Genomic DNA, 6,059 nt, shown 5'->3' with positions numbered 1-6,059 from the left:
CCGAGCACTGCCCCCTCACCAACGTTTCACGACAGCCGTCAGGTGCGAATTCCAGGCTTCCCATGGCAACCGCCTTTGCTTTGACGTCATAGCCGGGGGACTCAAAGGGAAGGCGGTTCTTCCGGCGTCGCTCGGCTTCCTCCGTTTACGTGCTGGGGGAGCCTTTATTAATGGGGTCTCTTGAGGGCAGAGGAGTGTGGCGTGATTTATTTGAGCTCGGACGTCGACCACCTGCAGCCGAGTGTCTTGTGGCACCCTGAAAACTTGTCGAACTTCCTATGGCGTGATCTGCAATACATTTGTTGGTCTTTTGGGTGCCGCCAAGCCTCTTCTTGGCAGTTCTTGCTACTAACGTGGGGGAGAAGATTCATGGGAATAAGCCACTTTGGTCTTATTAGAATTTACTCCTGAGTAAGCATGCTTAGTTAGATTTGTACAAGCAAAGGGTGGTGCGTGTCCGGTGAGGAAATCATTTTTGCTACTTTAGGTGTTTTGTACATTGCTTTTAGAAATAAAATTTCTGGCAAAAGCTAGAGCTATAAAATCTAGGGATTCAGAAATACAGAAATTCTTAAGCTAAGAAACTGAAAGGAAAAGTCTGGAACCCTCTTGTCTGTAATTGTTTTAAGAAAAGGCCGCAAATCTGCATGCAGTGTATCTACTGAGTTTAGTGGCCCTTCTATAGTTGGCTCTTATGGCTCAATGCTTGAAATCATGTTCATTGTCAGGACTTGGAAGAACCTCTGCACCAAGTTCATGCACTTTTAATTAATTTTAATTAATTTGTTTTATATGTCCATTCACTTGGGTATTTTATTCTGAAAGGAGACAAGTCCTCTTTTCCACTTGCACATTTTCCTGTCACTGATACATTCTAGGATTGTGCAAGAATGCAATTACCTATCCTAGAGGTCAGTCCCCACTATGAAAAAAACACCCTTTCCTTCAGCTATATATATTTGGCTGAGTTCACTTGCATAGCTAGCAAAACAGAAGGAAAGGAAAAACCTACAATTTCAGTGTTTAATTTAAGCTCAGGTGTGCAAGTGTCAATCCCTAGAATCAATCTCAGAGGTAAGGTCATTTGTCTCCCATTTCACACATTCAGTGTAGCATTCTGTCTGCAAGCAAAGTTGCAAAAAAAGTGCCATTCTCATACCACTGAAACATTTCTACACAGGAGCAGCCTGTCCTCTGGGAACTTGTCCCACATAATTTAGCTTCAGTGCCGCTATTCAGCAGTTTACATAGTCTCTTCAGGAGAACAAAGAAGGGCATTAAAGTAATAAACTTGAAAATAAAAGAGGGGTATTTCCATCTTCTCTAACTGCTCAAGTTTTGACTCCTGACTCCCTGTAAAAGTGCACATACTGACCTGTCCCCAGTTGCCACACTCTGAATCTGTCATATGAAAGCCACTCCCATGCACATTTATTGTAGATAGTTTTTTCCACATTGCTTTAAGTACTTGTAGTGGGGGTGGGACTTTTAACATTTATACCTACCATTAGTACTCAAGGTAGATTGCAAACAATAAAAACATCAAAACTATATGAAAAGAATACAATATGCTTTGTATTCTTCATGTGGCATTGTCTTTCAGGTATTTTAGGGCATAGTAGGTAGAGATGTGAATCGGCAGTGTGGTGTCTGCAATACCAGAAGGTACCATGGGAGTAGGTCATGGAATGAGTTAAAAAGAACAGTATCAAACAGTTGTGCCTACACCTGGACATCTTAACCTATCCAGTGGCATCACACTTAATATTAACTCCTCCTCCCTTGACCTAACAGTGTGGACTTAGTAGGCAAAACAAAAATTGGGTAGTGGTGGTAAAATCCTACTTGGCCAGATGTGGCCAGTTAAACTTGCGCTACAATCAGGACAGGTGAATGGGTACTGGAGCAAACTTAAGAACTGCACAAATGCAGGGAGAGAGCAAGGGTTCTCATCTGCTTTCATTGGCTGCATGCAATGTCTCTCCCCCCATTCACTTTTAGTTGCAAGGGGACAAGGAAACAGAATCATAGAATGAAGTTAATTAGCAACTTTATATTTTTCAGGATTATGAATTATTGACTCACTATAAAAATAACATCTTCCCTTTCCTTGTGTTTAATATGCATTACCAATAGTTAGAATGTCACATTGCCTTGTTTTCATATAGACTAGGTGCATCAATAACCAACGGTGTGTTTTGTATTCATGTTAGCTTTAGTTTTTATCTTAAGTTATCCTGAACTGAATCTGAGCTCCAACGAAAACAAATATTGTAATAAACTAGCTAGTCTCTAAAGCACCACTTCTTGTGGTTACAGATTAACATACCTGGAATTTAGATTAACAGGCACCAGATATGTACATTTGTTTTCTGGCCTGTACCTTTCCCTCTTTGTACGTGACCTCCTGCCTGTTCTGTTCACCTTCACCGCTTTATGCTCAGTTATCCTTTATTCTCAGTTACTATTTGTTGCGCTTTGCTTCATTTTGCCCCCCAAATTACCTTTTCATATCAAGTCCTGCCTGAATGTTCTCTAAACACTCACTCCCCACAGTTGTGCTGCAAGACAGCACATATTAAAGAATACAACTACCTATACCCAAGATACTACCTTGATACTATATTCTACAGATCAGTGACTACCTAAATCTGAAGTGGGTCTCCCTAGGGATTTTTCTGCCCTCCTTGTAACTGGTTCTAGTGTTTTGGAATAGGATAGAGAACTAACTTCATATTGTCCTCATCAACACAAGAGATACTCATGTAGTGTGAATCTATATTTACTTGTAAGAAAGTCTTACTGTCTTCAGAGGTTTTTCTTTTATTCTTACATAAATGTGCAGAGGATCACTGCTTTATTTTTCATTGTCTGCAAACCAACATTACTTGTACTCAAGTTTTAAAAATCTGTTTACCCCACAGCTATAGGTCAACATTGGGCTCCTTGGACACATTTCTTTTTCTATTCTTTCATTGTTTTTCTGTGGAATGGACTCATATTTTGTTTCTGTACTTAATATGCAGGGAAAGCAAGACATTCTGTATTTGATGCTTAATCCTTATATACTTTGAACTCTGTTGGAATTTCGTGATAGGCTTTGTGCAGGTTCCCATACTTAGTGGTGAAAACAGAAAAAAAATTAGTGTGCCTTTTGTGCGCTGCATAATGTTGCACAATTATCAAATTCAGTTTCTCTTATAACCTCCTCTTCTTCCCTTTCCTGGTTAAATGTCTCCAGCATTGTTGTAAAATATTATACATTATCATCATTAAAACTTTCTGTTGTATTTGTGGTTTTGTCATATATCTACACAAATGCCAACTCTGGCAGTTGGGATCAATACATAAATGCTGAAAGTGTTGTGAGGGTTCTGGCGTGTATACTGCACTTTTTGTACATTAGCACGAAAATAAATTGTTTAATTTTTTAAATGCTATATTTGTACCGGAAAATGAACCTTTAACTTTTCTCTCTGTTCACTTGTACTCTTTTATGGGTGTCAGAATTTCCCCCCATGCAATGGGATTATAGTATACCTTACAGGCATTAAAAAGTTAAAAGAACCATAGAATTATAGAGTTGGAAGGGACCCCAAGGCCCCTGCAATGCAGGAATCTCAACTAGCTCATACATGACAGGTGGCCATCCAACCTCTGCTTAAAAACCTCCAATGAAGGAGATTCCACAGCCTCCCAAGGGAGTCTGTTCCACTGTCAAACAGCTTACTGTCAGATAGTTCTTTGTGATGTTTAGTTGGAATCTCCTTTCTATAGCTTCAGGTTCTAGCCTGGAGAAAACAAGCTTGCTCCATCCTCCATGTGGAAACCCTTGAGATATTTGAAATTAGTTTTCATATCTCCTCTCAGTCTTCTCTTTACCAGTCTAAACATACGCAGTTCCTCAAACCATTCCTCACAAGGCTTGGTTTCCAGACCCTTTCTCATCTTAATTGCCCCTCTGTGCACACATTCCAGATTGTTTGCAGCATGTACTTTTAGATTAGCTTGCGATCAAATGACACGCTGAAATAGAAACAAGTGAAAAATGTTGAAGAAAGCATATCACACAAGAACTATTTCATCATACATAAAGGCAGCTTTAAAGATTGAGACAAAAGACTATACAGTTAAGTATGAAATTGATTATTAACAAAAATATGTCACTAAAATTGGCTTGCTTCCTGGAGTATTTGAAGTGTCTCTTTTGTTTTCATTATTCTGATTAATTTGGAATCATATACAACTTTGGCAATCTTGTCACTCACCCTTGACTCACTATCATATAAATTAAATGGTACAGTTCAAGTGCAGACCCTACTGCCCGTTTTTGTGAAAAATATATTGTCTTGACCCTTGCTTCCTTTTGTTTAGCCAATTTTCAATCCACAGGACTCTCCTTTTGCCTCTGATAACTGTTTCTTCAAGATGCCATTACACGCTTAATGATTCTAACTTTCATTTTACTTGCCACTATTTTGGGGATAGCTATAAAATAAGCTGGCCTGTCATGTGCTTGCTCTCTGAGCTTCTATAAACACATTAGCAGGGTGGGGACATGGTGGGGTAAGGTTCCTTACTGTTCTATGACATCTGAGCCCAGAAATTCCTGGATGAGAAGGCACTACACAGTTGCTGCAGAACAAAATTAGGAGGAAGATAAATCCTCAAATTGTTGCCTAGTGAAGGTTAGCTGAATCATGAATTGCTTTTCAGACATCGGCTCCTTCCCAAACACTGTTTATACTCATTGCTATCACTCATTTGGCACAAAACTTTTTGTGGCAGGAGGTCCTCTTCCATTTGCACTCCATGGGAACTATGCTGGTCTCTGAAGCTAATAACTCTTTCCAAACAGGGAAAGAGTGCAACCAAAAGGGTTTCTTCTAACAACAGATAACAAAATGGCAAATGAGATTAGGGTCACATTCATACCATACATTTAAACAACATTTTAAGCATATTGCTTCCCCCAGAGCATCTTGGGAACTGATAAGGGTTCTGAGAATTCTAGCTCTGTGATTGGTAAAGTTCAGTTCACAAGATAGATGTCTGTTAAACAGTGTTTCTCTTCTAGAAAAATGGTGCCTGTACTCACCATGAAGTTGTTACAGTAAGTGCCACACTTTAAACCAGTGCTTTCCTTCTTTAAAAAAGTGCTGGTACTACATACACTTGAGTACCCCCAGAAAAAGACACTGCTGTGAGAAGTGCTATAAAGGTGCTTTAAATGTATGGTGTGAATGTGACCTCAGTGCAAGTAAATTTTTGGCATGATATTCTAACTTCACATACAGTATGAACAGACGACTTATCCATGAAAATAGACTTGCAAATGTAGCGGACAGCTCAGCTGAAGCAGCAAAGATTATGCAACAATGAAGGCAAACTCCATGTTTCCCCCCCCACAATTCGTCTTCAGAATGGATTGAAAATGAAGCACCCCGTCTTGCAATGCCTTTATTTAAAAAATTCAGTACGTACAGTAGTTCTCGCCAGCTCATTTTATCCTTGGAAGCAAAGTAGTTTAGACTGAGTTATAGGGACCATCCTAATGCAGCTAAGTGGGAATTTGAAGCCATGTAACTCCGATCCCTAACCAGGATGGCTCTCGCTCTAAATGGGACCCTTAGTCCGATCAAGCAGAAATGTTAAAAGAGTGCCATCCTGCGCAAAAGCGGCGAGGACTCTAGAGGTTGGGACTCCAACTCCCATCAGCCCCAGCAAGCATGGCCAATGTCCAAGGATAGTGGGAGCTGTAGTCCGGGCAGCATTTGGGCGCCCACAAATTTCTCCTCAATAAACCCGCATAGTTCCCTTTCCTAAATCCACCATCTTCATCATCGGCTCTCAGAATTTCGAGGTTTTGTTGCGGATCTTTTGGCAGGCTGCCTGCCATCCTGGGAAACACATTTCCACTTCGGCGCGCCTTCCCCCACCCACTGCGGGGCGGGCGGGCGGTTAGGTGGAGTGAAGCCTTACTTCCGAGAGACTACATGTCCCGAGATCCTCCGCGCCGCAGCGAAGCTCCGCCACGCGCCGCGCCGCTCCGGCTCCGA

This window comes from Zootoca vivipara, chromosome 1 (assembly GCF_963506605.1).
Source record: "Zootoca vivipara chromosome 1, rZooViv1.1, whole genome shotgun sequence".
Classification (NCBI taxonomy): Eukaryota; Metazoa; Chordata; class Lepidosauria; order Squamata; family Lacertidae; genus Zootoca; species Zootoca vivipara.
This window is presented reverse-complemented; position numbering follows the sequence as displayed.